Source organism: Pinus tabuliformis, chromosome 3_1 (assembly GCF_031772625.1).
Source record: "Pinus tabuliformis cultivar Carrire ecotype Pingquan chromosome 3_1, CPIR1, whole genome shotgun sequence".
In the NCBI taxonomy this organism is placed as follows: Eukaryota; Viridiplantae; Streptophyta; class Pinopsida; order Pinales; family Pinaceae; genus Pinus; species Pinus tabuliformis.
In genome coordinates, this window is record NC_142301.1 from 448,933,707 (window position 1) to 448,946,882 (window position 13,176).

Sequence of the window (13,176 nt, forward strand, 5' to 3'; positions counted from 1 at the left end):
ATCATGGCGCATGAAGACCATCTTGGCAAAGGCAATGGACGTTCAGGGGGAACAGGCAGGCCAGCTTTGCACGCTCCAGTAGTTTGCAGCCACGATGACGAAGAACCACATGGCAGTGGTCGAGAGCAGCGAGTTTAAACTCTGCGCAATGCATGAGGAGATGGATTCAATTAGCAAAAAGCTCTCTGTTCTGATCAAACTCCTCCGGAAAGTTATTGAGCAGGACAGCAAGCCCGCTGATCCGCAGAAGGGAGGTCCGTCGTGCGTTCACCAGGCTAAGGCTTCCAGGCACAGTGAGGCGCATGCAGCCCCTGACCCCCCCAACAACTCTGATTAGTCTTCCATGTCCCTTTGTTGGACTTTGTTATATTTTTCTGTTACTGTTTTTCCAGCTCTGTGATAGCCAGTTTTTTTGGCCCAAGTCACCCTGCGTGGTGTACTCCTCGGCAGCACTAGGTTCTATATGTCTACTATAGTTCTCTCTTCCTGTTTCACTCTGTTGCTATCGAGTAAGGCCTGCTATGCAGCCAGTAATCTGCTTCGGCAGAAGTTTTGTACTATATGTTACACTTGTTAATACAAAAGCTTATTTACACAAAAAAAAAACAATTGAAAAGGAATACTAATTCACCACCCCCTCTTAGTATTTCTAACAGATATTATCTGAGATGATTCCTAAATATTCACAAAGTTTCACCCTCTGAAACCTTCCAAAAAAATAGTTGTAGAGAAAATTCCATGATGACCAGTTTAAAGTAGCAAAACCCTAGGATCAAGAGCTCTAATACTAAATGTTAGGAACCTTGCTCCTTAAAAATGATAAGAAACCAATAGTTACAATGCTCCTAGAGGTGGAAACCACCTTTTATATTCAATGTAATGTACAAGAAAATATTTTATGATACTAATACTAGGTATCCTTGGTATATATAGGAGACAAGCGGTACAATTATAATAAAATGGGACCATGAGGGGTTCTAGCCTACATAGAAGAATAAAAATTGAAATATAATCACTTAATATTTATGGCTTCATAAGGGGTTTTAGGGTTAGCATGGGACTTATGTAGGGCTTAACATGGAAATTTAAATTTTGCACATCGAAAATGCGTAAAATAATGGTACAATTAAAAGAGAAGTATTATATGTGAGAGATGTCATTAGCCATATAATCCTTTTACATGGCCCCTCCTTAGATAGCTTATTTTAGTGACACTTTGATTGATTTGATTGGATGTTGGGGGTGTACCTGGAGCACAATTAGAAATGCGTGATCCTTGCTTATTAGAAATGGCTTCTACAAAGTGTCATTTTTTGGAAGCATAATATGATGAATATGAAGTGGTTAATGCAAGTGATGCTACAGTATCATTCAACTACATTCACTTTCATGGCCTCTTCATTCACGGTATCACACGACTCAATGGGCTTTGTTATGACAAGCAAATTTGACCTAATTAAAATATTTTTAATAAACAAGGGATGAAATGGGTAGAAGAACAAGGTGAAGAAAGATGTATTTAAGAACCCATGAAAAATGATGATGATTTTTTAGTCTCCTCATAATCCCACTTGGCCACAAATTCATCATCTAACGGTTGAAGTGGCATGGAGAAGTTGAAAAACAAGGATAATTTGCATTAAATGAAGGTATATATATTAATTTACTTTCATAGCATGTCAGAGATTTATTCAATGATGATATTTTCATGTGTGGTCACCATGATTATGTGTGTCTCACAAGTTCTTTCAATAAGAACTAATGAGAACCTTTTCAATTTATTTAGTAAATGTGTTAAAAGTGGTCCCATGAATAATATGAAATATATAAGTAATTGTTTTAGTTTTATGTTCCATTCACACATTTTAGGGAACATATTACGCATGGAAAAATTATTATAATAGAGCTTGGAACATTCATTTAAAAATGAAATGAAATTTGAATCTTGTTTTTAAGAGGGTTTATTTGAAAATTTTGAATGGAAATTGTGTCTTGTGTCTTTGCAATTTTTAAGTCTTGAAAAAGAGAATTCGTATTGAGCTTCACAACCTTAATATGATATGGATTTTAATATGTTAGTGTTGGACTGTGCAACCAAAATAAAAGATAAGTGTGAGATACTCATATTTTTCACAAGATGTACATGTTAATATGAATTTCTAACCCTTGGTTTCATATTCCAAGAGGTCTCCTGGACTTTCATGGCTACTGGATTTCTTACACACTGACCCTTATGGATTAGGTGTCCAACATTTCCCCCTTAATTTTAACTGGGTGCATATGTGTTAGAAATTAATTAATGGATAAATGAAACAAATACGATATTGCATAAACAAAAATATATAAACACATAAAACAAGAGAGACATACATATAAGTGGTTCAACCAATTTGGGCTACGTCCACGGAGAAACAGCTAGTCCTTCCTTTTAGATTATCCAGAAAAATGAAGAGATACAACCTACAATAGATCCACTGTAATTTCCTCTTCACTCACGTACAGTCTCCTCTCTCTTCCTCGCTCAGAATAATGATACACCATTGTAATAAAATTCCCTCATATAAACTGAGGGTTGCCTTCTAGGGAAAAAAAACCTAAATTAACATAACTTATACCATCAGATCATTCGCCTAATGAATGACCCAGATTGAATACAAATTACAACATTTCACAAAGAAATTTTACATCTATTTTTAGCTTCGGGGGCCCGCTAGCCCCTGAAACCCCCCGCCAGGGGGTACAGTCCCTCCCATACCACATTCCTCTTGGGGTATACACTCGACTGAAACAAGACCTTTGAATCAGGAATATATTCAAGCTCCACATCCACCTAGTTCAAATTAAGGGGGGGAAATGTTGGACACCTAATTCATAAGGGTTGGTGTGTAAGAAATTCAATAGTCATGAAAGTCCAAGAGACCTCTTGGAATATGAAACCAAGGGTCAGAAACTTGTATTAACATGTACATCTTGTGAATAATATGAGTATCTCACACTTATCTTTTGTTTTGTTTGCACAATCCAACACTAATAAATTAATTTCCATATCATATTAAGGTTGTGAAGCTCAATATGAGAGCATTCATATTGAGCTTCCTGAACTTAATATGCTATGTAATTTAATTTGTTAGTGTTGGACTATGCAACCAGAATAAAAGATAAGTGTGAGATACTCAATTATTCAAAATATGTACATGTTAATACAATTGTATGACCCTTGGTTTCATATTCCAATAGGTCTCTTGGACTTTCGTGACTATTGGATTTCTTACACACTAGCCCTTATGGATTAGGTGTCCAACATCCCCCTCCCCCTTAATTTGAACCACATGCATATGAATCCAAGAAGAGAGTTGAAGAAAAAAAGTGCATGGTAGCCAATGACTAAAAATGCTCTCTGAAATGGTGATTTTCAAGGAATACCACAAACCAAATGAGGTGGGAGAACTCAAGGTATCAACTAGTGGTGGTTTAAGGTTGACAACCAACTCTATAACTAAAGCTTAATGCAGTTCCTAGAACAATTCCAAATATAGCTAGAAGTTGAAGTCTTCTACTGGTGGAATTGATCCCTGATAATGGTTTATAGATGACCACAAAATGATCAAAATAGTGGTTTGAAGTTGACCATAAATTGTTGCAACTTGTCTCCAAGGCTCAAAATTTCCAAATATGGCAAGAATTTGAAGTCTTAATCTAGTGGAAGCACTCACATATGGAAATTTGAAGATAACCACAAACTGATGTTGGTTTGAAGATGACCACAAACTAATGTTAGCTTGAATATGGCCACAAACTAAATCATGCTCATAACTTTGGCTCTGGCTACAAATTTGATTCTAGTTCAGGCTTGAGGTATCATGTCTCAAGCTCTTCAAAACTAGTAGTTGATCATCACTCCCCCCCTGTCAGATATAAGGTGAGAATATGATACCATTTTTGCTCAAGCTCGTTTGTACATGCTTGATTGATATGGCTTCAAAACTAGAAGCCTCATTGTTAATCCCCTCTTATCCCATACAAAGTGAGAGGAGGCTTATGTTTCTAAAATATTCACATGGATAAAGATAACAATTCTGCCAAAAACACACCCTTTTACAAAGAAATTTCACTAGAAAACTTACAAAAAATCACCATTTTCAAGTTGCCATTGTTATTTTGTTTTATCCCAAGCCAATTTTCGCCTTCTGCAAGTTGATAATCCCAAGTTGAGAGTGTTGATGATTATATTAAAAAAAGTTTTTCCTCTTCCTCAGCCAAAAGAAGTCTTACATCCCAATAGATTTCTCAATCCTCTGAATTTGGTCTAATAATATCCTCAACAAATGGGGTAGCAAGCTAAGTGGGATTTATTGTGGGGAAAACTCCATATTAAGATCGCTTGAGCTAGAGGTGATCTGGGATGGGTGACCTCCTAGGAATTCCTAGTTACCGAGTACAAGCCCTAGAAGTGATGATTGACGCTATGTGATTCATTTCACTAGTTTCAATCCCACTTCTTCACCCCTGTGAGCATCACCCAATGCATTGAGTGCTAAGTGGACTATTCAAAAATCATGAGAAATTAGTCAGTTACGACTACCTCTGATGGAAATGGTCATAAATGAATGACTTACTTAACGCAGTTCAATCCCAAAAGTGATATCTAATATCCATGTCATCATGACATGAGAAGAAATTTGAAGACAATAAATGGGAAACCTGATATAGAAATTAAACGATCCCCCATCTTTGAATGTTTTCACAAAGCATCATAGAGAACCTGAATATGGATACTTCCCACTGGAATTGAGTTACATCTTTTGTATCGGAACCTTCACATAATCAAAGGGTAAACTACATGTAGGTGAAAAAAAAACTAGAAACAACACTTGTACCAAGCAAAATTGTAACTTCAAAAAGGCCCATAGTGGGCCTTGAACAATTCTATAGACTGATCATAAGAAGCAAGCATTCTCATATATAAGAGCATTGCTTGAAAATTTGTTGGACCCACTCCTTTCCATAGGGATAATACCCCTTCATCACCAATAATATGGTATAGAGCATGGAATGCATTTTTGTAATGTCATTGTTAAGATGCGTGAAAATTTTCATTCGTGTGCATGAAAATGAGAGATAAATCTATAGGACTTCCAACACATGCCCTAATATCTCCTATGTTTAATCCACAAAGAGCCTTCTGATAGAGAGGGAGTGGTTTCCCATGATTGGAAGAAATTACTTTGATTTTCAATATCCTAAATGATCTAAGACATGTTGTTGTATAAGTTTCCTATCTTAACAAACCAAACATCAAGATTGCTCAATTTCTTCATTATTGAGAACTTTTGGTAGTTTTTTTCCTTTTTTATTTGTTGCTATCATTCATGTTATTTCTTGTATTCATTGTTTCTCTATTCAAATTTTCTACATCATTAGTAAAGTTGTAGCTCAAAAGATAGTAAAATCTATTTATCACTTGCTCATTACCAACTTTGAGCACGAAGTAATGCCTGCAATTCCAGGATTTCCTCTGCAGGGAATGTCAGAATAGGGACTAGAGAATGCCACTGTTGCATTTCAAAACTGTGTGTACAAAGAGAAACTATTGATTATTTCAAGATTGATCAAATTCATAGATATGACAAACTTAGTGAGGTAGATCTAACGGGTTTTTAAGCAATACTTGCTCTGATATAGTTTTTGGAGTGTGTAACCAAAATAAAAGATAAGCATGAGATACTGATAATATTCACAAGATGTACATATTAATCCAATTGTCTAACCCTTGGTTTCATATTCCAAGAGGTCTCTTAGACTTTCGTGAATGTTGGACTTCTTACATGCCAACCCCAATGGACTAGGTGTCCAATAGTTAGAATTCATTACTATAACAATGATGGGTGAAGTAATGAAGAAATAAGACAAACAATTAATAAATATGTTGAAACCATAAAGGATTAATATGTCAAGAATGTGCATGATTGTAGAGAAGGAAGACTTTAAGTGAAGAGATAGAGCAAAGTGATGCATGATGATGAGATGTAAATGGGCTTATATGTTTGGGAAGATGGTTGCAATAAAGGAATGATGTTAAACTTTGTGTTATTGTAAATAATTTGAATTCTTATTGTACATGAGATGAAACATTACAATTATGCATGTGTTTTTGCAGGTGCATGATTGGTTGTACTCATCACCCTAAATTTTTGGTCCAATTTGTAAAAATTATTTCCTGGAGTATTTTGTAAGCCTTATTGAATCAAGCCTACATGAATTGCATAAGTAATCATGTAGCATGTATCCACATTATGTATAGGGAGGATTTTACATAAAGTTGTGAAATCAACCAATCGAATAGGTACAAGGGTGGTGAGTGGAATTGTATCTAAAATTGATTTGAAATTGAAGAAATTGCATCTTTAATTGTGGGGGGGGGGGGAGAAGGAGAGAGGTAAGGAGATAGTGAGAGAGTTGGAGGGTGGAGATAAAGAAAGTGATGGGTTTGGGAGAGAGAGAGGGGGCTGTAAAAGAGATGGATAGAGAGGAATGAAGAGAGAGAGGAGGGGATGGAGAGGATAGAGGGAGGGAGAGAAAGGGAGGGAAGAATAAAGACAAAGAGAGGTAGAGGTAGAGAAAGACAGAGTGACAAGGTAGATATGGAGAGAGAGGGAAAGAGAATAGGAGGGAATATATAGAGGAAAGGTGAGAGAGGGAGAGAAATGGAAGAGAGAGAGGGAGACATATAGATGGAGGGGGAGAGAGAGAAGGAGGGAGGGAGTTAGTGAAAAAGTTGGATGGTAGATGGGGGAGAGAAAGGGAGAGAGAGAAAGGAAGAGAGAGGACTTGAGAGAGAGAATCAGAGAGGGATGGAGAGAATAGAGGAAGGAAGAGAGAGAGAGGAAGAGATGGATACATCCTAGATATGGTATGTGTATATGAAAAATAAATCTAGATCCATATTAGCCTTGGATCTATTAAGTGCTGAGACAGACCAAATCTCTTTCCACTTTAAAAAAGATTTGCATCTCAAAAAAATTGATCATTCTCAATGCTTGATAGATATGAGTTAAGATGGATTTAGGCTAGTTGAATTTTAAGATAAATTAACCTTACTGCGATTAAAAAAAGAATCAAACATAAGTAAAAATGTTTAACACTTTTCATTCTAGAATTTTTATAAACAATTTCAAAATTGTGTTAGTAATGTAAATATAAAATAATTTCGATCATTATGTTTTTTCAAAAAAATATTTTAACGTATAATTTTAATATATTAAAGATTTTCTAAATAGATTTAGTTGAAAGAGGTTATAGATTTAATTGAGAGAGGTTATAATGAATAACAAATTATTTTAAACATATAATTTTAATATATTAAAGATATTCTAAATAAATAGATTGAGTTGAAAGAGATCATAGATTTAATTGAGAGAGGTTATAATGAATAAGTAAAATACTATTGAGGATTTAATATCCACCAAATTGAAAAACAATTTAATATTAAATATTTTTGTTAGTGGAGAAATCTCATACTTTACGTATAGTCATATTTTAATAATAATTTACAACTAATAATGAAATTTTACACATAACTTGAATGTTTTTATTTTATTTGTTTTTAAATCACGATACGTTATGAATCACGTAATATGTTTATATGTATATTTATTTTTAAATGTTTCATGCCATTTTAGTTTTATAGGTTTTTTCAATTTAATATATATTAAAAGAAAAATTAAAAAATATATAGAATAATTTTAAATGTTTCATGCTTTGCTTGTTTTATATAAAAAATATTTGTAATTTTAATTTTTTTATAAATATTGTATTGAAGATAATGATAATAAATGTATATTAGTGTAATTATATAAATTAAATGGATGGTGTTTGGAGGGTTAACTTAATTGGTTAGGGTTAATCAATTGGTTAGTCTTCGTCATCAAAGCATCTTTGCTATTGAGGGATCATGGGTTCAATCACTCTCGAAGTTAGGCTCTATGGTTGGGCCCACAGAAAGTGATCTCTTTGGGCAGATTTGCATGGTACAAATATTCTATAGATGTAGTGCTCACCTTTGAGAAATCACATAGAAAAAAAATTAATTAAATTAATTAATTAATGACGGGAAAATGTTGATGATCATGGATCCATAATAAGTATCAAAGCACTTACTTTATAATACATTTGAAATTGTTAAAATTTTAAAAATCATAATCAATATGAATCACAAAAGTCTAATATCAAACTTCATTATTATTTTTATTATTAATTATAAAAAGAATTAATATAAAAGTTAAAAATATGTATCTTTCAAAATACATGGAACAAGATTCTTATCTATGGTGATCTATGCCTACTTTAGAATGGAGATTATTAATCTGTAAATAGACTTTTTTACAATACCATGGCTTATCTGTACTACATCCAAAACAACCATGACTTGTTTCACATTTTAAATTATTATTATTATTATTAGTTATAAAAAAAATTAATATATAAATTAAATATGTGTATATTTGAAAAAGCATGAAACATGATTATTAATATGGAGATTTAGTCCCACCTTAAAAATCTATATAGAGACTTTTTTACAATACCATAAACCAATACTATGGCTTATCAATACCACATGCCGAGTAGAAATTACGACTTTTTCTACGGGAAAAAAATACCACATGCCCAAAAAACCATACCTTGTTTCATATGACACTTATTCATATGACAAATTTTTAAATTAATCAATTTAATTAAAAGAGAAAAAGGGCATAGTTATTTGGAGATAAATTTCATCTTTGATTTGTGTATACTACTAAGAATATTCTAGAATATTTTGTAGAGGTTAAATCTCTACCATCTACTTAATAATTATTGATAATTAAATTAAAATTTTGGAAGACCAATTCTAAAATAGACATGCATAACTAGATCTAATGAAAACTATAAAAAACATAAAAGAGTAAAACAAAAAATAGCTAGATCAAATGTTATATTTATTATGGCATAGTTGAACTTATAGAGGAAATAGCCTTCTTCATAGAAATTCAGTGATACAATTTCAAGCAATATTGTAATTTTTTTATGTTTAAAGTATTTTTTACTTTATAAAATTTATGACAAATTCTACATATTAAACAACTTAAACTTAAGTTTTTAAAAATCTCTACTGGAATAAAAAATATCGTGAAAAAACTATTTCATTATTTATTACAGATAAACATCACTTTTTATTAAATCATTTTTTATTGAAACCTTTATAAAATTAAATCAACTCTATTCTTTGTTGAAAAAATAACAAATACGAATCATTTTTTTAAACCTTAATATTTTATTTTAAACATTCTTCATTTTAAGATTATTATGATTAACTTAATTTAATTAATTTGTACATAATGATTTTGGATTAGAATGCAATTATTTATTATGGTTAAACATCAATTTCTTTTATTGGAACCTTTGTTAAGTTAAATCAACTATATTCTTTGATGAAAAAAAGACAAATACAAATCATTTTTTTTAATTTTAATATTTTATTTTAAATCTTCGCTATTTTAAGATTATTAGGATTAGCTTAATTTAATTATTTTGCACAGAATAATTTTGGAAAAGAAGATTAAAGTATGACTGGAAATTTATGAAAAAATAATTTGATTTAGGACATATTATTCCATTGTGAATCATTCTATTACTCTTGAGATTATTGCAAAGTGTTGTTATTATAAAAAGGATTTATATATTTTTTTTACAAATATATAGTTAAAACAATATGTAATAAAAATTTTAATTATGAAATTCAATTCTATTTTTACCAAGATTTTTAACCTGTAAAAGATTTTTGTTTTGGGCCAATATCATGGCTCATTAATACCACATGCTCAAAAAAACATAACTCATATTCTATGACATGTGTTCACATGCCATTTTTTTTAATTAATCAATTTGATAAAAAAAAGGGAGAAAGGGTATAACTATTTTTTATATAAATATCAACTTTTGGTCTCTAACTAGTACTAAGAATATTATGTGGAAGCTAAATTCCTACCATCTACCTAATAATTATTGATAATTAAATTAAAAAGTTGGAAATTCATGAGGTGCAGATCAATTGGTTTGCATGTGATTTAGTCCCGAGCAACGTAAACTTTGAAACGGGAACTCTAGCCAAAAAAACATGAAAAATAGTGCTAAAAACAAAAATGTTGATGGTGGAATAAATTTTTTTTTGGTTTTTTCTGGTTTTTTAAATTTTTTTTAGTTTTTTTTGTGAATGCTTTTTTTTATTTTTTTATTTTTACTTACTTTTATTTTTTTTTTAAGTTTTGCTTTTTTAGAAATTCTTTTATGGTTTATGAGATAAAGTTTTTCTTAGAAAATTTGTTGATTTCAAAAAAAATTAGACATAAAAATTTTGAAGTCTCAGAATCTAACATTTAAAAAAAAATCCACACTTAATCCATTAAAAAATTTGAAGTGTCAAAAAAATGTATCCACACTTAATACATTAAAAAATTTAAAATGTCTTGAAAAAAAAAGGAGTGTAGTCTGCATCGCCACTTTTTAAAATCTAATCACTTTTTTGCTACCTCTACTAAATGGGTAATCCTGGATTTAAGACCTCTGTGGTTTAAATCTTTTGATTCAGTTTCCGGAGAATCCACAGTAAGAACCGTTTTCTGCCAACGTTTCAAATCCCAACCGGGATCCATCATCAGGGCTTCTTGAATGCTTGATAGAAGAAGAGCTAATTTAAGAGATTTAATAGTAATGAGGAGAGAATTTTGAGAAGAATGTCGGCTATCCTTTTGAATAATTTTGATTTATTAATGATGAGAGTAAATTAAGATGAATGTCGGTTTCCATTTTAATAATTTTAGATTAATTTATTGATGAACTAATTTAATAATATAAATTATTATTATGATCATTATCATAATTAGTATTAATTAATTAATTATAATCTTATTAATAATAAGTTACTTTTGTTCTAATAATTAATATTAGAATCCATTGTTAATATTATTATTATAAATAATCATAATTATTATAATTAATATTAAAAAAAAATATTAATATTATTAATATGGATCATAATTAATATTAATAATATAATCCTAGTTATTTTTAATCTAAGATAATAATTATTATTAATATTGATTGTTAATATTATTATTAATTAATTAATAATATTATTATTATTATTATTATTATTAATTAATAATGGTAATATTAATTAATAATAATATTATTAATATTTATTATTTATTTATTTATTAATTTATTTATTTTAAGAGTATTATTAGTGTAATTTTAAAATTATTTGAAATGTACTAATATTAATAATAATAATTATTGTATTAAAAATTTTATATTATAATATTAAGAGTCAATACAAATAATTAATAATAAATAATTAGTAATTAATAATTAATTAGTATTATTAATTGATAATTAATATCAAGACTTTATAATTAAAATTAATAATTAATAATTTTAACTAATTAATAGATTTTAATTAATATTTTAACTAATTAATAGATTTTAATTAATACATATTTTAACTAATTAATAGATTTTAATTAATACTTAATAATCCTGATTTATAATAATAGTTAATGATAATAGTGAAAGCTATTATCATAATAACTATTGTAAATGTTTAATTATGAACTAATTATTATTATTATTATACCTAAATTATTAAAGCGAAGCTACTAACTACTAGGAAAGGAAAGGGAGAGGTAATTCTACCACTGAATACTAAACCTGAGAAGTATTGGTGACCCTAATTTTTCTGATTAGGGGAAGCCAGCTTCCACTAATCTCCATACCATTGTCTCTGTTTAGATTATGCGGATGCTTGATAATTTCAAGAGCTTTTCTAATCTTTAGCTTATGATTTTGTTCTTCCCTTGCGATAATTGAGGCGTTTTCCAAGCAGACATGGTGCTTAGTTTTTGAGGAGTGTTCTGCCAAGGCCGAAGTACGAGATCTTTCATTCTTAATATCAGCTCCATGTTCCTTGAGTCTCGTCTGCAGGGAGTGACATTTTTTACCAATGTAGCTTTTTCCACACGAGCAATCTATTTTATAGACTCCCTTAAGCTGATGTCTATGATACTGTCTTGACAGATCTCATACCTTGCCTAATAGTTCCACGTGCTGGTAATCGTATCAATTACCATTTCAAAGTTTACATTGTTCCCCTCCAAATCACAGATTCAAAAGTTATGGAGAAAAAGGTTTGAGGATAGACACGACATGGTAGTATTGATAAAGATAAAAACATAATGGTATTGATAAGCCGTGATACTCTAACAAAATCTATTTACAAATTAGTAACTTTCACAATCAAAAATTTTATTACATGTTTTTTTTAAATGTAAATATATTTAATTCATATATTAATATATTTAATTCATATATTAATTTTTTAAAAATAGGAAAAAATAATACCAACAAAAAAATTCACAATAGTTAAATTATTATAATAATATGATTAATCAAAAGTCAACTCCAAACCATTAATATCAATCACAAAAATGATAAAACAAACAGGTAATTTAGATAGCTAAATTACTTTACATTACTGAATAACAACCACTCATAACTGTTTTCCTTGTTACTAATCTGATAACTAAATTATTATAAATTTTCCTATTATATTAAAATGAAAAAGAGATACCATTCAGCGAGTTTCATTTGCAATACGTAAGAACTACGGTTGCGCTGCGCTGCGCTGCCTACACAGGCCATTGAATTAAATTACAGGTTATAAAATTAGGAGCTGTATATATATCCATCGACAGTTGAGTTAGAGTCTCATAAAGAAGGTTATTGGAGCGGATTCCTGTCCTCTGCTCTGTTACAACTTCTTGGTCGACATGGCGTTGAATCGCGCAGGAGGACCCCTCCCTCTAGCTTCCCTCAATCATATTTCTCTCCTTTGCAAATCTGTCAAGGAATCTTTGGATTTCTACGAGAATGTTCTGGGCTTTGTTCCTGTGAAGAGACCCGGATCATTTGATTTTGCTGGAGCTTGGTAACACATTTTCTTCAGGATTCTGCTATTTTCAATCAAAGATACAGATTAATCATTTGCTAGCACGTACTGATATAAAATTCTTGATGACCATGCAGGCTATTTAATTATGGAGTTGGCATACATTTGCTGCAAAGTAAGAATCCAGAAGATTT

General features: G+C 30.5%; 1 pseudogene; it reads right to left on the reverse strand.

Annotated features, from left to right (window-relative positions):
* Positions 1 to 4,616: 4,616 nt before the first annotated feature.
* On the reverse strand, positions 4,617 to 5,296 carry LOC149187686 (mitochondrial dicarboxylate/tricarboxylate transporter DTC pseudogene; annotated as a pseudogene).
* Between the last annotated feature and the right edge of the window lie 7,880 nt (positions 5,297 to 13,176).